Source organism: Rutidosis leptorrhynchoides, chromosome 2 (genome assembly GCF_046630445.1).
Source record: "Rutidosis leptorrhynchoides isolate AG116_Rl617_1_P2 chromosome 2, CSIRO_AGI_Rlap_v1, whole genome shotgun sequence".
In the NCBI taxonomy this organism is placed as follows: Eukaryota; Viridiplantae; Streptophyta; class Magnoliopsida; order Asterales; family Asteraceae; genus Rutidosis; species Rutidosis leptorrhynchoides.
The window spans coordinates 680137922-680162234 of NC_092334.1; the positions used below are offsets into that span (position 1 = coordinate 680137922).

At 37.9% G+C, this 24313-nt stretch overlaps 1 non-coding gene and 1 pseudogene across 1 annotated transcript; both read left to right on the forward strand.

The window, feature by feature from the left end:
• LOC139890297 (subtilisin-like protease SBT3) overlaps positions 1 to 23831 on the forward strand; it is a 37911-nt pseudogene extending 14080 nt beyond the window's left edge.
• On the forward strand, positions 16255 to 16361 carry LOC139894795 (small nucleolar RNA R71). The gene has a single exon (XR_011775278.1). It is a non-coding gene; the product is annotated as a small nucleolar RNA R71 (small nucleolar RNA).
• Positions 23832 to 24313: the final 482 nt, after the last annotated feature.

Consider the following 24313-nt stretch of genomic DNA (forward strand, 5'->3'; position numbering starts at 1 on the left):
CCCCTGCAAAGAATTGCAAATGTGAGTTCTACATCCAGTGTCTAATACCCATGTATTAGAAGAAGTAATACTAAGCTCTATATATACCATATATATATTACCTGAGGTTTGCTCCGCATCCCTCTTTTCCTTCAACACCTTAAGGTAGACCGGGCAGTTTCGTTTTCAGTGACCCATTTCACTGCAATCGAAGCACGGGTCTTCCTTGGGGTTTGCTTGTCCGGCAACCTTTTGCTTATTGTTCTTGTTTTTGGTTGGGGTAACCATCCTCCCCTTTCCCTTGCCTTGATGGGCGGGTCCTTTCCTCTTAGCCGCCTTTAGCTTAGAGGTGATATTACCTTTGGACCCACCATCATTGACCATTAGCACGGGTAAAGCCCTCTTATCCATGCTAGTTTCCGCCGTTCTAAGCATGCCATGAAGTTCGCCAATGGTCTTATCCATCCCATTCATATTGTAATTAATTACAAATTGGTCAAACCTCTTTGACAAGGAGTTTAGGATAAGATCCGTGGCAAGCTCATTAGATATGTTTAGATTAAGACGGTTTGCGCGATCAATGAGGCTTTTCATCTTAAGGACATAAGATGAAACGGATTGGGAGTCGTCCATACGACATGCATGAAGCGCTCGGACCGTTTCAAAGCGCTCGACACGAGCTTGTTGAAGGAACATCTCCTTCAATTGCGTGATCATGTCGTATGCAGTGTGATGCTCGAAATCCTTTTGGAGTTCGGGTATCATAGTCCCAAGCATTAGACAAGCAACTTGCACCGAATCGGCGCAATACTTATCCCAATAAGCCATGCCTTCCGTATCATCCTCGTCGGGTTGATTGGGAATAGGGTCTTCCAACACATACGCCTTATCCTCAAGTTTGAGGACAATCCTAAGATTGCGGAACCAATCCATAAAGTTCGTATGGTTGAGTTTGTCTTTCTCGAGGAGAGACCTTAATGATAGGTTGTTCAAGTTAATAGGTGCGTTTTGCATGTTGTTGTTATTGGCGGCCATCTACAAAATTTAACAAAGTTCATTTAAGTATCGATTTTAAATTTAACAATCAATACCCTTTAAATCCAATTGATATATATATTAAATTTTAGAATCCAACGGTAAACCAAATTTCGGTTAGGTGACCTTTATCCCGTCATTTGATTTAGCTAGGTAGTCATTATATGACAATTGCAATCCTTTTGTAACTTCTAAATTATGGGATCATGCAATCCTTTTGCATGTCATATTTATCCCATCAACGCCTATTTGTTCCTCATGCTTCGGTGACCCTAAGTTCATGATTCCCAAATCAAGTCGTCCTAATTGTGTAAACATGTAAAATTAACATACAAGTGGTTAGGTGACCTTTATCCCACAAGCATGCGAATTTTACCTTAACCATATTAGTTAGCTCATAACGGTTAGGTGACCTTTATCCCATTTATGAGTTCCCTACTATGTTTAAGTGTCCCACAAAAGGATGGCGTTAAACTTGTTTACCTTGTCGATTAAGGGATTTTAAGTTTTCGTTAATTCTAGTTTAAGAAAACATTTATGCCATACACCAACATGCATTTAGTGTATGGTTCATTTGAAATCCATTTTCAAGTCTTGTAATTTTAGCCAATTACTTGATATAAACCATTTTATATATATATATGATCCTTATCATGTTCTTAATAACCGATTATTAATGTCCTTTTAGCCATTTTTAATTTAACCATTTAAATTGACGTTTTGCATGTCGTTAATAATGTTATAATTTAACCAATTAAATTGCCATTTTCTAGTTGTCGACTTGTGTGATTAACTTGTAGCATACAAACATACAATCCACATAATCATACAAAACAACCAAGCATGCAAAACAACATGTTCACAATCAAGCCTTTTGGTAAGCATTTTGTTTAGCCGAAAACAAAATGCCACCGGGTAAGGGGTAATTACACAAAGTAGGAGATTTCAAATCTCCCACTTAACCTTGCATCTAAATGCTTCTTCATGTGTTCTTCAAGTCTTCATCATTCTTCATCATTTTACAAAATATATCCTAATACATTTTGTCTAAAAAATGAAATTACAACCTAATCTATTTTACATACCAAATATAAAATAAATTACATAACCAAATGAATTATTACATGCCAAATGGATAAATATTATTACAAACCAATTGAATAAATATCAATCAACCATGCATGCAACCAAACACAAGGTCAAGGCTTAGATTGTGAACATCATCAACATAAGAGATAGGCAATACAGAATCACAAGTGATTGGAAACACAGAATCACAAGTGATCTGCAACACAGAATCACAAGTGATTGGCAATACAGAATCACAAGTGATCGGCAACACAGAATCACAAGTGATTGGTAGTACAGAATCACAAGTGATCGGCAACACAGAATCACAAGTGATTGGTAGTACAGAATGCAGAATCACAAGTGATTTTGGCCAAAATGACAAACCACCCAAAACCAAAAATTTTACATTCTACTTCATGCATGTTCATAGAATGCAAAATTATAGTGGGTTTAATAACCATCTCGAAGCATATTTCAACAACTTCGGCTCTAGATACCATTGTTGGGATTTAACAAGTTTATAATATACTTAAACCATTTTAAGAATTAAGAAAGCGGAAGCATGTTAATTACCAATTTTAGACTTGTAAATCTTTAACGATTTAAAGTTAAATCCCAAATAGGATCAAGTTGTGAAACATACTTACAAACTAAGAGTGGGTTTAGAGTTCATACCTCCTCAAGCTAGTTGAGGGTTGATTCAAAAGATGATGATGATGATGAAGAATGAAGCTTCAAAATGATGAAACCTCAAGGAGAAATACCCCAAGCTTTTGCACCAACACCTAGCCTTTGGTTAGGATTTAATTACACTTGAATAGAGCTTGCAAAAACCAAATGAAGAACCCTTTCTTCCTCCCAAAAGGCCACGAATTCAGCAGGGTTTTTGAGAGTGTTTTGTGCAGATTTTTTTGATGTGTTTTCATGTGTTTGTGTCTCCAAGAGGTCTTGGTACATATGCACATGGAATCTATGGAAGTGACCACACAAAATGCTAGTCAAGTGCATTCTTGTTAAGACTCCAATGCCACTTCCATAATTAGTTTTATAAATGAAATGATTTATAAAAGAATTAGTTTTTATAAAACCCTTTTATAAACTTCCATGTACATTTTATATAAAACCCATTTTTTATAAAATGTAATATAACATTATTAATTATTTAACTAATAAATAATTAAGTTTTAATTATATAAATTATTCCATAATTTATATACACATCAAGTAATATGATTTTAGAAAACCAATTTTCTTAAAATCCAAGTGTCGCGTATTTAATCAACGATCCAGTCGCTAAGATCAAATACGAATAAGGTGTCAGTAAGCTTGTTATTGGGTATGACCCGACTTGGATCATAACACATTGGCCACATTAATTTAATATGTCTCTTGGGCATACGAAGAACCTTCACCCCGCATTTAACGCTTTAAAGAAAACACGGCGTAACTTAAACTCTCCTCAATGTGATATACCCCACATATCAAAGGAAAGCCTTTTATAAACTAAGGCATTTCTGGAAAGTCTTTCAAATGTTTGACAAGTTAATTTCGCCATAACTAAATGTGCTGATGAATTCTGACCGACTCTAGATAAGATTTCCTCAATCATATCCTCTGGTAGGTCTTCTAAAATATTCGGTTGTCTACCCTTAACGTCCATTTTGTTTTTATACTGTAAAATAGACAAGGATTAGATTCGTAATAACAAACAATACAAGCAATTTTTACATAGAATATAAAAGTACAAGCACACTAAAATACATTTATTATACAACATGCTCACACCCCTCTAATCTGAATCACTGGTTTCTTCTTCTTCGGACTTGGTTCTTTTTCCTAATTTTCTAGGGACATATGATGTTCCTCTAATACGAGCCGTCGTTTTCCACATTGGTTTAGAAAAACCTGGTGGTTTAGAGGTTCCCAGGTTATTGTCATGATATTGAAAATACGGGTGTTCACGGTACATATAATGTTCATCGGGGTTGGAATCAGATTTCTCTATTTTGATGGGTTTTCCCTTATTATTTTCTTTTGCCTCATTAAATTGGGTCTGGGTAATTTCTATAACATCATCGGAATCCTCATCAGGATCCGATTCATCGAAAAATTGGTAATTTTCCCAATATTTTGCTTCCTTAGCGGAAACACCATTGACCATTATTAACTTTGGTCCATTGGTTGAGGATTTTTTTTTATTTGACGGGTTTTCTGTGGTTCCTACTATTCCCCCCTCCGGAACCTCTTCTTCTTCTGGTTCCTCTTCTTCTGGTTCCTTTTCTTCGGGTTCCTCTTCTTCCGGTTCTGTTTCCTCTTCTTCCGGTTCTTCGAAAACTTGTGAATCTTGCCAATATATATTCGACTCTTCGTTATTATTAGGTGAGTCAATGGGATTTGTGCTAGAGGTAGACATCTGTCACACAATATCAAACATGTTAAGAGATTCATATATCACATAATATTTACATGTTAATAATATATAGTTTCCAACAAAAATGTTAAGCAATCATTTTTAAAGAAAACACGGTCGAAGTCCAGACTCACTAATGCATCCTAACAAACTCGATAAGACACACTAATGCAAATTTTCTGGTTCTCTAAGACCAACGCTCGGATACCAACTGAAATGTCCCGTTCATATTGATTATAAATGATGTGTAAAATCTAGTATATAATTTATCTCTGGAAAGTGCCGGTTTAAAGATTACTACACACTAACGGGCAGTGTACCCGATCGTGTAATAGTATGAAATTGGTAATTCCAAAATCGTTCCAAGGACAGTTTTAACGTGAGAATTAAGATTGTACTAATAAAATAAAATAAATTAATCTACGAAAATTGAAAGTACTAGATAGTTTGTTTTGGTGGCTATTTAACGATTAGCCAAATCAAGATAGATTTAAAAGTAAAGACAATATTTTTGAGTTTTTAAGTTTAAATAAATCAAATAACAGACTCAACGGAAAATAAAGATAGTTTGAATTCAATAGATAAAAGAATGTTCGCCTAGATCTCCTATTCGCAGTGTTGGATGATTTGTTATTAAGCACTAGTTCTATTTATCAATGCATGCAATTACAGAGTCGGTTTACCCAGAGTTCTCTTTTAGCAAACACGTCAAACTAGGATTTATTGGCGTAGGGTTCCCTTTTACCAAAGACCTCTTTCGTTTGTGACTTAGTAACTAGCTAATTATAAGATTAAGATTTAATTGGTTACGCATTCGCTCCACACAATTCACCCCTGCTTTGTTCAATCAATGTTACCCGGTTTACCCCCTTGGTCCAGTAAGCACCCAATCGGTTAAGACAAATCAATTGGAAATTAGATCACTAAATTGAAACAGGGTTCCCTTTGTTCAAACAAGATTCACTAATCAACCTAGTAACAATAATCAACACCCACAAGAATGGTTCTTAATCAAAACTCATAATTATCATGTATTAATTAATAAAACTACAAAGTATCATCTAGACACATGCAAATATTCAATCTAGACAAACATTAAAAGTTTAGCCAAAAATCATGGCTAGAACAAAAATCACAATCAAAGTAATAGAAGAATTCGTTGTTTTAAACAAAGAGATTAACCTAATTAATGATTGAATCTTGAACGATAGACGGATCGAGACTTGTTTCCGGAATGATTGATGTGTTAGAATGACCTTGAGAAGCCCCAAAAATCGCCTAAGTTCGTCAAAAAGCTGCTGGAAATCGTCTGGATGCGAAAGTGATAAATTAGGGTAATTTTTGGGCTTTAAATAAGTGGAAATCTGAACCCGGATTAAGACTCGCGCGGCGCGCCATACATCCGCGCGGCGCGCCAAATAGCTGCGCGGCGCGCCACTCTCTGATGAACTGAAAATCAAGCCTTTTTTAAAATGCTCGAACTAAATTTTATGCCTAATGGAGCGGCGCGCGCCCTTTTGGAGCGGCGCTCCAGACCCCATTTGCTGAAACTGAGCTGAAAACTTGCTAAAATCACCCAAAACTCAAATCGGGCCAAACCCTTTCACTCGTTTGTATAGAAAATCATCCAAAACCATCAAATAACTTCAAATTTAACCTTCTTGGTCTTGGAACTCAAACTTTCACAACTTTCACCGAAATAACTCCAAATCGTATCCAAAAAGGACCAAAATATACCCGATATCGCTAAGGAAAATGCGTATGAAATATGCAATATCAAACAACCCCACACTAGAGTTTTGCTTATCCTCAAGCAATGAAACTCGATAATAATCTTCTACAATATGATAAATTCTTCAAACATGTATGTAGAACTAAATAAACAAGAAACCAAACAAGCAACTAGCGTGGGCACGATTTGGAGTAAATAACCACCATGGTTCCCACTTGCATTCCCCCATAATAACTTCCCAAACTGCAAACAATATGTAACTGATATAGCAACCAAAATTAATCTCGATTAACGTACCATACTGATGAAGTAGAGAATCTCGAATCAAAATAAAAATCTTCAATGGAACCGGGAATCAAGTGGAAACCAAGCACCAACAAGTATAGCAATCGAACAAATGTGCCAAAAGAACGCACGGGCTACCCCGCAATTGGTCAAGCCAAGCCTCCCACAGTACCTAACATCGTGAGATGTCGGTAAGAAAATAATGTCCTTAGGAGGATACACATTACGTCCAGATATCATCGATAATCATGAGGTGAACATCTAATCCGTTAAGTCAACCATAAAGATTGAGGTTCATCAGGCTTAAAAGCTGATATCTTACCTTTCCGGAGGTTATCCACTGGAAATCTGATCAATCACTGACATTTTGTGTATCATGGTGCGCTTCCCATTTGGCTAGCAAATCTCCCTCATTGAGATAAGCTTTGACTACCAGTTTCCCTGTTTGACGTTGAGGCTTGGTAGATTTCCAGTCGATTTTAGCAATGACTTTTCAAGATTTTTCGTCACCCTACAACTGGTCTGGACTACATCTTCTGAAACAAATCAGCAAGTGTGTCGTTCGGGAGACTTGACTCCCTTAAGGATGGAAAAGATACATCCTGTGTGGTTAAATAAGGTGGTCGGGTGCAACATTGTCCTTGTTAGGAGAAACAATGAGGATCGCCCTGTTTAAGTTTTCGATCTAGCGAATGGTCCGGTTTCGACTATACGCTACTATCACCGTTCATACGGTTGACACCCATTTTTGTACAAGTGACCTACGTATGAACTTTCATGTTCATGTAGGATTTCACATTCAAAATAATGAACATGTTTTGAAAGCTCAAGACTTTCTCCTCTAACAGTACCTCATCGTGAAATGATGGGTAATGAAATGGCACGCTTAAGAGGTATACGTACCAAGTGAAACGGTCGGAAGACTTTACTTCCTTAATGAGTGGATCTGAATCACTCGGAAGTGCCAATCTATTTCAAATGACACCGGTTTGCCTACTTCCCACATGACAAGCTTTTCTGCTTGTTTTAAGAAAGGTAAGAAGTAGATACTACCCTTCCAATAATCCCAAAAACCTTTGGGTGCCATAGCTTTTGGCTATGGGTTGTATTGTCTAAGCAAACACAAGCACGTAGCTATTGCTCCTAAAAAGGACAGCACTGGTGAAACTCGAGGCTCCTCTTCCCACAGTATCACATCATCAAATGATGTAATAATAAAATGATATAGTTTCGGGAGTCTGCTATACCAAGTAACCAAAAGTTTTTGATCTGGCACGTGATTCGGTCACAATCACGCTATGTAATCACCGCTCTCTCACGGTTTACACCCGTTTTGGTACAGGTAACCTACTATTGAGTTCTCCGAACTCGTAGGATTTCATGTCCAATGGTAATGAACATGTGGAACACTTTTGGCTTCTTTGAAAACACGAATATACCATAAAATACCAAGCCAATTTTCAAAATTAAAGTTTTGGCCAAATTTTCAATTGTTTTTCTACTTTTTTTTTATTTTTGAACTAACTTTTCTGTTTTTTTTATATTTTACCCTAAATTTTTCAATTTTTTTTTACGACCAAAACCCATGAAACGTCTTTTTAATATCAAAACTAATATGATGATGATTCCATTAACAACCAACCCGAGAGATTTTACATCCCCACCCCACACTTGAGATCAAGCAATGTCCCCATTACTTGAGATCAAAAATTTGATTAAAATCGAAAGGGTAAGAAAAATAAAAACTTATATAGTTAACCACTGATCGTGGAATGATAGTGACAGATGGCGCTGAACTTACTGCCAGCATAAGAACATCGTCCATTCCCGATCCTCACACCAATATCATCACTCAAGTAGTTTTGCTGAACTTACTGCCAGACTTGAAAAATTGTTTCACCAAGATACCTAAGAAAAGAAAAACACAAGAAAACTACATAAATGGGACAAGGTGGTACCACCCGGTACCGAAACGCCTTGTCCCCAAATAAATCCACAGTACATAAGCAAATATAAAATTATCCAAGTACAAACCAACGAAACGGAAATAGTTTTAAACAAATTACAACAACAATAAGTGCAATAAATCAATCACTTCGTGGCCAAAAATCTCTCATCGGGTCCCAATCCACGCCATAAGTATCCTGGCATGCCTGATAAGGGTCGTAGTACGGATCCGGTCTCAGAGGAGTCACGGCTGTATAATCCGGAATGGTAGCGCGCGTCGGAACGTATGCTTCCGGCATCTGACGCATCTGCCGCTGAATCTGCCTCTGATGGACCTCCCACTGATTGTGGTCCCGAATCCCCCTAACATCATACTCAATCCTGTTAACACGTTCGCCCAAATTACCAACCTCCGTGCGAACCTGACCCAACGTCGTGTTAAGCGACCCATAATTACCCTGGTGCCAAGTCATCAATTCCTCATTATGACGGCGCTGCTCATCGTACATCCGCTGATTGTGCTCAACCTGAGCATCATAAACTGATCTACTATTTCTGTACTCAAGATGCAACCCGTCAACACTATTAACCAATGAATTAAAAGTCTCCTCATCAGGAGTCCATGTTCCCTGAACATTTGCACTTGAACTCCCCGCTTCATACGTGGACCTACTAGCACCACGTCCTCGACCTTGACCTTGACCCTGACCTTGACCCGGTTGTTGCTTTTCATCATCCACCAAAACCCATCCTAACGAACCTCGACGAATAAACTCAGCTTTCGAGAAAAACAAAATATTCGTGGGCATCGCTTCAGCCCCCGACACAGTTCACCTATCAGTAGGGACTGAAAATGACCTAGCCAACCTTGTCACTAAATGACCCCCTAACAACGGGCGCTCAGGATGGTTATCGGTACCAATTTCTTGAAACCAAGCCCCCAACATACACGAAACATCAATTGACTCTCTTGCTTTAATCTGTTGAAGAATCCAAAGGTCTCTTCGCTGAATCTTATTTGTGTTTTTACGGGCCATAAACATGCTAGCAATCATCTTAAAAATAATCCGGTCCTCAGGACGTCGAAGATTTGATTGAATACTTCGACTAGAACTAAAAGCACCAACCCCTGGATTTGCCACCGTTGGCCAATAAAGACTTTCACTAAAAGCTTCCTCACCAAAAACTCTGCAACCCATCAAATGGTACTGTAAATCAGTATCATCAGTCAACTCGGGATATAAACCTAATGCCCGAGCCAATCCTATTTTACTCATGCGGCGCTCCATCCCACCAAGCCTAAATGTTAAGAAGTCCGACTCGGTAGGAGAAGCTCTAGGCCGACAACTCACAGTTGAAAAGAATTCTACAGTTAACTGCTCGAAAACGTCTTCATTAACTTCAAACAACCTCTCATAAGGTCTCAACTCAATACCCGAATAAACAACCCATAAGTAACCACTCAATCTTCGAAAAGCATGAACATTCGCCGCTGAAAGTTGCGACCAATCCAAATAGAAAGTTTGCTCAATCGGACGAGCAATATTAATCGTAAACCTCTGTTCCAAATCCTCATTATTAGCAATGTGGGACAACCATAGTTCCGGATTGTTCGGTGGTTGCTGTGGTTGTCCTTGGTTACCTCTTGTTCTCTACATTCATGAAACAAGTAAAGAAAACAAAATACAACACTCAAAAGTTAGTGTTAGAAATAATAATGAGCACCGAATACCCTTAACAACCAAACCATGTTTCATGCTAATCCACCTTTTAAAACAATCATCAAATTAACAAATAACTCTTGTAAAAACATGTCAAGAACTACAATCTCAACCATATCACATTATCCCTTAAGACATAACAACTCATGAATCCTACTCATATATCAACACTACCAAAACATGACAAACATAATTACTTATCACTCTTTTAATTTCCAACAATCCAATAACTTCACCACGTTTGCAAACTTTTACCAATTCCAACAACCATTTACAAAATCTTCATCACAATTTAAAATCATATGTTTAATCCATACTAGCATGGCATTATACATAAGTAAAACAATATAGCTCAAGTCATTCAAAACAATTTGACCCGCCCATATGGACACAACTCCACACTAGCTCAAAAACACATGAACAATTCAAGAACTACCACACTTTCAAGCAAATATCCCCTTTCACACTTACAAAATTCGGATTTTTAAACCTACAACCCTAGGTTCATGTAAAACTTCTAAAAACACAAAATTCATCATGAAATCAAAGCATACAAAGATAATCTAACAAAACCCATGACTAATTGAATCACATAACCCAAATTAAAGCAACCCCACATTAATTCATCATGATAATCAAGAATTAAACAAACAGTTACACATAATAAGATGAAATTAGTAAGAAAGAAACAAATTCGGACCTTGGTGGGAGCCATTCTTGAAAGATTGAAGTTAATTGAAACAAGAAATCAAAGTTTTGAGAATTAGGGTTTTGAAGATCTAAGTGTTGTAGGTGTAAAAGTCTTGTACAGAATGAAAATAATTGAAGGGATTGGGAATAAAAACAGCTGGAACTCGTGTTTTATTATTTGTGGTGGAGTAAATTCGTTTTTATTTCCATTTAAAAACTAAACAGCTGGCTGACAGGATATCGCGCGGCGCGCCTGGATATCGCGCGGCGTGCCAAAAGGCTGCGCGGCGCTCCGAATAACTGAAAAAACATGTCGAGCATATTTGAATATCTGGTACCTCAGGTACCACAGGTTTGCGCGGCGCGCCATGAAATGGGGCGGCGCTCCAAATGGCTGTTACACCAGAATTTCGCATTTTGCACATTTTAAACCCATTTTCTCAACCTAAAACCAACAAACAAACCCCAACAAAAATCCAAGCATGATTATATTGCACATATTATCAAACAAGCACAAAAATATACAAACTATACAACAATGTGAAGTTTATTATCGAGTCATTCACAAGACTCGTTTCCAACTTCAAGTAACCTCAAGATTGGGTTCAACGTGAACCCCATCATCGATCTCCAATGGACCATCAAAATATTTCTTCACACGATGTCCATTAACCTTAAAGGTCGTACCACTAGCATTTTTCAACTCAATCGCACCGTAAGGGTACACCTTAACAACCTCAAATGGTCCCATCCACCGGGACTTAAGTTTTCCCGGTAAAAGCATTAATCTAGAGTTAAACAAAAGCACTCGATCGCCTTCATTAAACTCTTTTGGACCCTTTAACCTCCTATCATGCCATAGCTTGGTTTTCTCTTTATAAATTAACGAATTCTCATACGCATCAAGGCGTAATTCACCAAGCTCATTCAACTGCCCCGCCCTTAGGCGTCCGGCCTCCTTCAAATCTAAATTGCACTTTTTAAGTACCCACAAATCCTTATGCTCAATCTCCAACGGAAGATGGCACGCTTTCCCATAAACCAACCGATAAGGAGTGGTACCAATAGGCATTTTGTAGGCGGTTCGAAATGCCTACAAAGCTTCATCGAGCTTGTTCGCCCACTCTTTCGGATTCGACCCCACTGTTTTCTCAAGAATCCCTTTAAGAGCTCGATTAGTGTTCTCAACTTGTCCGCTCGTTTGAGGATGGTATGAAGTAGAAACTTTATGGAGAACTCCATATCGCTTCAATACCTTCTCCATTTGGGCGTTACAAAAATGAGTACCCCTATCGCTAATTAAAGCTTTAGGAGTTCCAAATCGAGAGAATAAATGATTAAGAAAGGAAATCACAACTCGTGCATCGTTTGTGGGTAAAGCTTGCGCTTCGGCCCATTTAGACACGTAGTCAATGGCAACGAGTATGTAACTATAATTCTGAGATTTCAGAAATGGCCCCATAAAGTCAATTCCCCAAACGTCAAATACTTCGCAAACTTGGATGCTTTATTAAGGCATCTCATCCCGTTTGGTGACTTTACCGGCCCTTTGGCAAGAATCGCACGACTTGCAAATCCGGTGGGCATCCTTGAAAATTGTCGGCCAAAAAAAACTGGCATCATAGACTTTACGTCCCGTGATTTGGGGTCCAAAATGCCCACCGGTAGGCCCACTATGGCACTCGGTCAAAATACACGTACACTCCTCACCAGAAACGCACCGACAAATAACCCCATCGGGACAACAACGAAAAAGATAGGGAGCCTCCCAGAAATAGTACTTAAGGTCACTGAAGAATTTCTTCCTCTTTTGATGCGACCACCCTTTTTCCAAGAATCCCCCAACCAGATAATTAGCAATGTCCACGTACCACGGCTCGTCCACTTTGTCCATCGCCATGAGATATTCATCGGGAAAATCATCATGAATACTCGATTCGTGAAGGACTTCGAGATTTGGGTTCTCGAGTCTAGACAAGTGGTCAGCCGCTAGATTTTCATCACCCTTCTTATCCCGGATCTCGATGTCGAATTCTTGCAAAAGCAAGATCCATCTAAGCAGTCGAGGTTTCGCATCCGGTTTCTAAAATAGGTACTTCAGAGCAGAATGGTCCGTAAAAACTATAGTCTTAGACAAGACTAAGTAGGACCTGAACTTATCAAAAGAAAAGACCACCGCAAGGAGCTCCTTTTCAGTGGTAGTATAATTCAATTGGGCTCCCTGCAAGGTCTTGCTTGTATAGTAGATGGGTTGGAAATGTTTCTCGACCCTTTGACCCAAAACAGAGCCAACAGCAAAATTGGAAGCATCGCACATAAGCTCGAATGGAAGGGACTAATTCGGAGCAATTATGATTGGTGCATTGATCAGTTTCTCCTTCAGAAGATCGAATGCCTTATGGCACTCGTCAGAGAAATTCCACGGCGTGTCCTTTTCAAGGAGTTTGTTCATCGGGTTAGCGATTTTAGAGAAATCCTTAATAAACCGCCGGTAAAAACCGGCGTGCCCGAGAAAACTCCGAACACCCTTAACATCGGTGGGAGGTGGAAGGTTCTTAATAGCCGTTACCTTCGCAGGATCCACCTCAATACCGTCTTTGGAAATCTTGTGCCCGAGAACTATGCCTCCTTGAACCATGAAATGGCACTTCTCCCAATTGAGCACAAGATTAGACTTTTCACACCGTTCCAACATCCGTTCTAAATTCAGAAGGCATGAATCAAAAGTGTCACCGAAGACCGAAAAGTCATCCATGAACACCTCCATGCAATCCTCTATCATATCGTGGAATATGGCCATCATGCACCTTTGAAAAGTGGCCGGAGCATTGCAAAGGCCAAAGGGCATGCGTCGGTATGAAAATGTGCCATACGGGCATGTGAAAGTAGTTTTCTCTTGGTCCTCGGGCGAGATAGGAATTTGGAAATAGCCCGAAAAACCATCAAGAAAACAATAAAAGCTGTTTCCCGCTAACCTCTCTAGCATTTGATCCATGAAAAGTAACGGGAAGTGGTCTTTTCGTGTGGCGTCGTTCAACTTTCGATAGTCAATACAAACACGCCACCCCGTGACAGTCCTAGTGGAAATTAACTCATTTTTATCATTGGTGGTAAGAGTCATACCACCTTTCTTAGGTACACAGTGTACCGGGCTAATCCAAGGACTATCAGAGATCGGGTAAATCAGACCTGCATCAAGGAGCTTAATGATCTCTTTCTTCACGACATCTTGCATGTGCAGGTTCAACCTCCTTTGACGTTGCACCACAGGTTTGGAGTTATCCTCCATTAGGATTTTGTGGGTGCAATAGGAGGGACTAATACCCTTAATGTCGTGAATTTTCCACGCAATGGCCGGTTTATGGGCCTGCAGCATGGTTACAAGCTCAGTTTTCTGACCTGTAGTAAGAGAAGAAGAAATAATTACCAGAAGCTTAGATTCCTCCTGCAAATAAGCGTATTCCAAATGATCTGGAAGTGGCTTCAATTCTAACTCGGGAGGTTCTTCAATTGAAGACTTGCTCCGGTAATCTGCATCGCGTTCGAGTTCCTTGAACTCCTCCTCAGTCGGCTCATAGCCGTTTTCCATCAAGGTGGTCAAAATGTCCACCTCCTCAACCTGCAACTCTTCATCAATTTCAACCAATGAGCATTCTCCTGAACCCTGTAACTCTGGGAATTCCTGCAACAACTCAGAGTGGACATTCACAGTGTTAAGAAAATAGCATACATCATCGGTGTACGCAGGGTATTTTAAAGTATGGTCGATTGAAAAAGTTGCATGCAAATTATCTATCCGAAGGGTCAACTGTTGGCCATATACATCAATGATACACCTAGCAGTATTTAAAAATGGCCGACCCAAAATCAGTGGAATTCTATCATCCACTTCCATATCTAACACCACGAAATCGGCCGGGAAAACCAACGACCCGGTCTTAACTAGCATATTCTCGATAATTCCACGAGGGAATTTAATAGAGCGGTCTGCTAGCTGAATAGCCATTCGTGTGGGTTTCAACTCCCCAGGGTCTAGCTTCAAATAAATAGAATATGGCATTAAATTTATGCTAGCCCCCAAATCTGCCAACGCCCGCATACAATCCAAGTTACCCAATAAACAAGGAATGGTAAAACTTCCAGGATCCTCAAGCTTCTCGGGAAGCTTGTTTGCAACTACCGCTGAGCATGCGGCATTCAACCTAACTGAAGACACATTCTCTAGCTTTATCATGTTGGTCAGCAAGTCCTTAAGAAACCTTGCATACTTTGACATACCTGCAATCACATCAATAAAAGGCAAATTAATGTTAACTTTTCTAATCAAGTCCATGAACTTGGACTTTTCTGCCTCCAGCTTCTCTAGTCTCTACTTCCTCGGGAATGGGAGCGGTGGTTGATACTCTTTAACTACCGGTTTAGCAGCAACAGTTTTCGGTACCCTCACAACCTTCTCAATCACCTGTTCCGGCTCCTTACCCCCCTCCGATTCACTAACAACTACTGGCTCACTATCCTTAACCAACGGCACTCGTAAATCATCCTCATCGGGCTTACTCAGTGAATCATATGCTAAACCACTGCGGGTAGTGATAGCATTAACGTGCCCATTCTTCGGGTTGTTATCGGTCTTACTCGGTAACTCCCCCGGTTTCCTCACATTATTCTGACTAGCAAGCTGACCAATTTGTTTCTCAAGATTCTGAATCACTACTTGTTGATTTCGAAACATTTGGTCATTCTTCTCATTGTTCTGAGTAACAGTAGTAACAAGCTGAGTTTGAGATATCACAAGCTTCTCGATCATAGCTTCAAGGTTGGACTTTTTCTCTTCGGCTTGGGGTTTCTGAAAATACCCAGGAGCTTGATGTTGATATCCTCCACTAGAACCTGGCTGAAACCTTGAACCTTGATTACCTTGAGGATTATAGGGATTATTGAAATTCCTATTAAACTGCGCACGTCCCTGAAACTGATTGTTGTTCTGCTGACTAATATAAGCTATCTCTTCCTTCTGATTCATAGTCAAACCTGCATCACAATCTTTTGCCAGATGCAATCCCCCACAATACTCACAACCAACCTTCATACCATGAATATCCTTATTTATCTTCTCCAAATTCCTACCAAAGGAATCCAACTTAGCACTTATAGACCCAAAATCGTCATATGCACCATGGGTTTTGGTCTTCTTAACTGAAGCTGAATGGAATGACTCATGATCTTGATGCCATTCATGAGAGTAAGCAGCTTGCTTTTAAATTATCTCTAGTGCCTCTTCTTCGGTCTTATCCATTAACGTACCACATGCGGCTTGATCAATAGTCTGACGAGTAGGGATATCACAACCTTTGTAGAAAATCTGGACCTTCTGTAAATCATTCAACCCATGATGCGGGCATGAGCGTAACAAAGTAGCAAAACGGTCCCAAGCATCAAACAATGTCTCACTGCTCTTTTGTCTGAATTGAGAAATTTCTGCTTGAAGTCTAGCAGCTCGAGACGCAGGGAAAAACTTCGATAAAAACTTATCCTCCAAAGTCTCCCAAGAGGTAACCGTGCCCTTTGGTTGCTTATCTAACCATCTCTTGGCTTCTCCCTTAAGAGTCCAAGGAAAAAGCCTTATTTTGACTGAAGTATCGGCAACCTCATGCAACTTAAACAAATTGCAAACATCATTAAAATTACGAAGATGCTCGTTAGCATCCTCAGTATCCTTGCCATAAAATCGGCAATCAGAAGAAATCAAATTCAGGATCGGCCCTGTAATTTGAAAAGGCTGAGTGATGTTCGGTTGAGTAATCGAATTGCCTTGGCCCCCTCGTGTGGCCTTCAACTTTTGTGCCATAGTGTGAGGACGAGGTGGTTGTTCTTGGTCCGCCATATCTTCAGTCTCGGAAAGATCTAAGGAGATGTAAGATTCTTCTTCTTCTCTGATTTCAGGTGGTGTATCGGGCACCACAGTCTCAGAACTACTTCCCAAATTAATTATATTAGCACTTGGAGAAAAAGATGAATCCACTGTGGACTGTTGTTCGTGACTTAACGCTCTGAATAACTCTCTTTCGGGTTCTGCAAATGGTTGAAGAATCGGAGAATTAGAAGAACGCGTATGTGGCATGCACTACCTGTTACCTGCGAAATCACCACTAACAACTGATTAAACGCACTGATTCAACTAGAGAATAAGAAAAAGAAATAATAAACTATAACTAAACTAAACTAAGAACAATTAGATAACAATCTTAATTTTTGACACAACTAGTCCCCGGCAGCGGCGCCAAAAACTTGATGTGTAAAATCTAGTATATAATTTATCTCTGGAAAGTGCCGGTTTAAAGATTACTACACACTAACGGGCAGTGTACCCGATCGTGTAATAGTATGAAAATGGTAATTCTGAAATCGTTCCAAGGACAGTTTTAACGTGAGAATTAAGATTGTACTAATAAAATAAAATAAATTAATCTACGAAAATTGAAAGTACTAGATACTTTGTTTTGGTGGCTATTTAACGATTAGCCAAATCAAGATAGATTTAAAAGTAAAGACAATATTTTTGGGTTTTTAAGTTTAAATAAATCAAATAACAGACTCAACGGAAAATAAAGATAGTTTGAATTCAATAGATAAAAGAATGTTCGCCTAGATCTCCTATTCGCAGTGTTGGATGATTTGTTATTAAGCACTAGTTCTATTTATCAATGCATGCAATTACAGAGTCGGTTTACCCAGAGTTCTCTTTTAGCAAACACGTCAAACTAGGATTTATTGGCGTAGGGTTCCCTTTTACCAAAGACCTCTTTCGTTTGTGACTTAGTAACTAGCTAATTATAAGATTAAGATTTAATTGGTTACGCGTTCACTCCACACAATTCACCCCTGCTTTGTTCAATCAATGTTACCCGGTTTACCCCCTTGGTCCAGTAAGTACCCAATCGGTTAAGACAAATCAATTGGAAATTAGATCACTAAATTGAAACAGGGTTCCCTTTGTTCAAACAAGATTCACTAATCAACCTAGTAACAATAATCAACACCCACAAGAATGGTTCTTAATCAAAACTCATAATTATCATGTATTAATTAATAAAACTACAAAGTATCATCTAGACACATGCAAATATTCAATCTAGACAAACATTAAAAGTTTAGCCAAAAATCATGGCTAAAACAAAAATCACAATCAAAGTAATAGAAGAATTCGTTGTTTTAAACAAAGAGATTAACCTAATTAATGATTGAATCTTGAACGATAGACGGATCGAGACTTGTTTCCGGAATGATTGATGTGTTAGAATGACCTTGAGAAGCCCCAAAAATCGCCTAAGTTCGTCAAAAAGCTGCTGGAAATCGTCTGGATGCGAAAGTGATAAATTAGGGTAATTTTCGGGCTTTAAATAAGTGGAAATCTGAACCCGGATTAAGACTCGCGCGGCGCGCCATACATCCGCGCGGCGCGCCAAATAGCTGCGCGGCGCGCCACTCTCTGATGAACCGAAAATCAAGCCTTTTTTAAAATGCTCGAACTGAATTTTATGCCTAATGGAGCGGCGCGCGCCCTTTTGGAGCGGCGCTCCAGACCCCATTTGCTGAAATTGAGCTGAAAACTTGCTAAAATCACCCAAAACTCGAATCGGACCAAACCCTTTCACTCGTTTGCATAGAAAATCATCCAAAACCATCAAATAACTTCAAATTTAACCTTCTTGGTCTTGGAACTCAAACTTTCACAACTTTCACCGAAATAACTCCAAATCGTATCCAAAAAGGACCAAAATATACCCGATATCGCTAAGGAAAACGCGTATGAAATTTGCGATATCAATAAACGTTCCATATTAATTGATTTCGTTGCGAGGTTTTGACCTCTATATGAGACGTTTTTCAAAGACTGCATTCATTTTTAAAACAACCATAACCTTTATTTTATCAATAAAGGTTTTAAAAGCATTACGTAGATTATCGAATAATGATAATCTAAAATATACTGTTTACATATGACCATTACATAATGGTTTACAATAGAAATATATTACATCGACATATGTTTCTTGAATGCAGTTTTTATACAATATCATACAAACATGGACTCCAAATCTTGTCCTTATTTTAGTATGCAACAGCGGAAGCTCTTAGTATTCACCTGAGAATAAACATGCTTTAAACGTCAACAAAAATGTTGGTGAGTTATAGGTTTAACCTATATATATCAAATCGTAACAATAGACCACAAGATTTCATATTTCAATACACATCCCGTACATTGAGACAAAAATCATTCATATGGTGAACACCTGGTAACCGACATTAACAAGATGCATATATAAGAATATCCCCATCATTCCGGGACACCCTTCGGATATGATATAAATTTCGAAGTACTAAAGCATCCGGTACTTTAGATGGGGTTTGTTAGGCTCAATAGATCTATCTTTAGGATTCGCGTCAATTAGGGTGTCTATTCCCTAATTCTTAGATTACCAGACTTAATAAAAAGGGGCATATTCGATTTCGATAATTCAACCATAGAATGTAGTTTCACGTACTTGTGTCTATTTTGTAAATCATTTATAAAACCTGCATTTATTTTCATCCCAAAAATATTAGATTTTAAAAGTGGGACTATAACTCACTTTCACAGATATTTCCTTCCTCGGAAATAAGACTTGGCCACGGATCGATTCACGAACCTATACAAATATGTACATATATATGAAAGTATGATCAAAATATAATTACAACCATTTTTATTATGTTTTAAAGATTTGAGTGTATTAAGTCAGCTGTCCTCGTTAGTAACCTACAACTAGTTGTCCACAGTTAGATGTACAGAAATAAATCGATATATATTATCTTGAATCAATCCACGACCCAGTGTATACACGTCTCAGGCTAGATCACAACTCAAAGTATATATATTTTTGGAATCAACCTCAACCCTGTATAGCTAACTCCAACATTACTGCATATAGAGTGTCTATGGTTGTTCCAAATAATATATATACATGGGTCGATATGATATGTCAAAACATTTGCATACGTGTCTATGGTATCCCAAGATTATATAGTATATTAGAATACATGTATAATACAATATAAGTTAGCTAGGATATGATTTGTATAGATTTGTTAAACATTTCCCGTAACTAAAAAGATCAAAAATATCCAATCTTGTTTTACTCATAACTTCTTCATTTTAAATCCGTTTTGAGTGAATCAAATTGCTATGGTTTCATATTGAACTCTAATTTAAGAATCCAAGCAGAAAAAGTATAGGTTTATAGTCAGAAATTTAGGTTACATGTCAATTACTAAAGAGGTAGTCATTTCTGTCGAAAGAACGACATCTTGATGACCATTTTGAAAAACATACTTTCACTTTGAGTTTAACCAAGATTTTTGGATATAGTTTCATGTTCATATGAAAAATCATTTTCCCAAAAGAACAACTTTTAAATCAAAGTTTATCATAGTTTTTAATTATCCAAACCAAAACAGCCCCCGGTTTCACTACGACGGCGTATATCCGATTTTATGGTGTTCATCGTGTTTCCAGGTTTTAAATCATTAAGTTAGCATATCATATAGATATAGAACATGTGTTTAGTTGATTTTAAAAGTCAAGTTAGAAGGATTAACTTTTGTTTGCGAACAAGTTTAGAAGTAACTAAACTATGTTCTAGTGATTACAAGTTTAAACCTTCGAATAAGATAGCTTTATATGTATGAATCGAATGATGTTATGAACATCATTACTACCTCAAGTTTTCTGGATAAAACTACTGGAAATGAGAAAAATGGATCTAGCTTCAAAGGATCCTTGGATGGCTTGAAAGTTCTTGAAGCAGAATCATGACACGAAAACAGTTCAAGTAAGATTTTCACTCGAAATAAGATTGTTATAGTTGTAGAAATTGAATCAAAGTTTGAATATGAATATTACCTTAAATTAGAAAGATAACCTACTATAAATAGCAAAGGTTCCTTGATCTTAGATGATTACTTGGAATGGATTAGAAAGCTTGAAAGTAGACTTACAAACTTGGAAGTATTCTTGATTTTTATGAAACTATACTTATGGAATTTATGAAGAACACTTAGAACTTGAAGATGGAACTTGAGAGAGATCAATTAGATGAATAAAATTGAAGAATGAAAGTGTTTTTAGGTGTTTTTGGTCGTTGGTATATGGATTAGATATAAAAGATATGTAATTTTGTTTTCATGTAAGTAAGTCATGAATGATTACTAATATTTTTGTAATTTTATGAGATATTTCATGCTAATTGCCAAATGATGGTTCCCACATGTGTTAGGTGACTCACATGGGCTGCTATGAGCTAATCATTAGAGTGTATATACCAATAGTACATACATCTAAAAGCTGTGTATTGTACGAGTACGAATACGGGTGCATACGAGTAGAATTGTTGATGAAACTGAACGAGGATGTAATTGTAAGCATTTTTGTCAAGTAGAAGTACTTTGATATTTTTCTTGAAGTCTTTAAAAAATGTAAGAATACATATCAAAACACAACATGTATATACATTCTAATGGAGTCGTTAATTCTTCGTTAGTCGTTACATGTAAGTGTTGTTTTGAAACCTTTAAGTTAACGATCTCAATTAATGTTGTTAACCCAATGTTTATTATATCAAATGAGATGTTAAATTATTATATTATCATGATATTATGATGCATGAATATCTCTTAATATGATATATACATTAAAATATCGTTACAATGATAATCGTTACATATAAGTCTCGTTTCGTAATTCTTGAGTTAGTAGTCTTATTTTTACATATGTAGTTCATTGTTAACATACTTAATGATATATTTAAATATCATTTTATCATGTTAAATATAGTGTATCAATATCTTAATATGATACATATGTATTTAGTAGACGTTATCATAACGATAATCGTTATATATATCATTTCGAGTTTCTTAACTTAGTAATCTCATTTCTTATGTATATCACACATTGTTAATATACTTAGTGAGATACTTACTCATCATAATCTCATGTCAACCATATATATATGTCTATATATACCACAACATGTAGTTTTTACAAATTTGTAACGTTCGTGAATCGCCGGTCAACTTGGGTGATCAATTGTCTATATGAAACTTATTTCATTTAATCAAGTCTTAACAAGTTTGATTGCTTAACACGTTGGAAACATTTAGTCATGTAAATATCAATCTCAATTAATATATATAAACATGGAAAATTTCGGGTCACTACATAGAGGCTGTCGGGCGTAATATTTCCGCAAAGTATGATTTTGACTCACCCAGAGACGCCAATTCCCATGGAACGCACACGTCATCAACGGCTGCAGGTAACTTTGTTAATGGTGCGAGTCACTTTGGTTATGCAAAAGGCATAGCGAGGGGTATCGCACCTAGAGCACATGTAGCTATGTACAAAGTGTTATGGGTTGGTGACACTCTTATATCTGAGGCTACTGATATTTTAGCGGGGATGGATCAAGTGATTTCTGATGGGGTCGATATAATGTCAATATCTTTAGGGTTAGGTCACACACCTTATTATGAAGATGTAATCACCATTGCATCACTTTCAGCTATGGAAAAAGGAATTGTAGTAGTTTGTGCCACTGGAAATGATGGCCCAAAATCGAGTTCAATTTATAATGGTGCACCTTGGATTATGACTGTAGGTGCGGGCACTATAGATCGAAGTTACATTATAACCGTTGAGCTAGGAAACGGTCTGGTTTTCGAGGGAACCTCGTATTTTCCAGCAAGCATTCTGATCACTGATACAAGTCTGTACTACGAAGGTAACAATTCAGAAAAAGCCAGATGTGAAGTTAATTATTTGGACCATAATGAGGTCAATGGAAAAGTAGTATTGTGCGACGATAGTAGCTCATATCTATACGGGAAGATGGAAGCAGTTACTAAAGCTGGTGCGTATGGAGCAATCTTCTTATCTGAAAACTTAGACCATTTGGGTCCAAAGGACTATTCCTTTCCGGTCATAGTTTTACATACCAAATATGCAGAAGTACTGAAGGAATACGCAATGACGGGTAATAGAAGTGTGAAAAACATGAGATTCGGGTTAACAAAAACAGGCACGGGACCAGCACCACAAGTGGCATATTTTTCTTCACGAGGACCGGACCCAATTAGTCTAAATGTTTTAAGGCCCGATATCCTAGCTCCAGGCTTCGATGTGTTAGGAGCGATTAGACCTGACGAGCCTTTTATGCATGCCAATAACTATGGATTATTAACGGACTACGCATTATACTCGGGTACATCAATGGAAACGCCACATGTGGAGGGTGTCACAGCACTTGTAAAGGCGGTCCATCGGGAGTGGAGTCCAGCTGCCATCCGATCAGCAATAATCACTACCGCAATCAAAACAGACAATTCTCTTGAACCCATTTTAGACCAACAAAATGGTTTCCCTGCAAGTCCTTTAGATTTTGGTGCGGGCCACGTGAACCTTAATAGGGCCATGGACCCTGGACTCGTTTATGACACGGGTTTACAAGACTACATTGATTTCTTATGTGGTCTTGGTTACACAAGAAATCAAATGATGACTGTTATCCGAACAAATAAATGGACTTGTAGAGGAAATTAGACAGAACTTAACTATCCTTCCTTTATTGTAAATCTCACAAACCAAACCATAGTGCCGTTCGAAAAACATTTCACGAGGACCGTAACAAATGTTGGAGATTCTACATCAACCTATCATGCAAATTTAATAGTTCTCGATGGTTTGATAGTTAGTATTGAGCCTAACACTCTAAGATTTTCGAGCAAATCTGAGGAACAAAAGTTTGTACTAAGCGTTAAAGTCGACAGAATCCCTCAAGATGTTAACTATGGTTATCTCGAATGGGTTGATGACCATAACCACTCGGTGTCCAGCCCGATTGTGATCGTTAGCGACTAATACATGAGTTATATAATATTAACGACTCATGATCGTCGTCGCTGATATTTAATAAAACATGTTAAACATCATTGGCATGCCAAGATGTCAATTAAATCTTAAACTTGTTTGGACACATACACATATATACATTGTTTCAATAATGCTAAATGAATAATACACATAATACATATATCAGGTTGGTGTTTACGTGTGATTTTTTTATTAAATGTTAGTTTACAAGTTACCATTTTAGCTTGAGTGACCACAATTTAACTAGATGCCCGGAGGTGCGACTAGAGAAGGGGTTGTGGAAAGAGGGTATGGAGACGGGTGAATTTCACATTTCTTAACGTCGCTTCATTGGAGAATTTGGTCGGGAATATTGGCCGGAAAAGGTTGTCATAAAAGATGTTGATGTGGCTGTGACCTCATCGGATTTGATGACATGGCACCTATTTGGATACACGCATGGCTACATACTAATGTAGATTTACGATCGT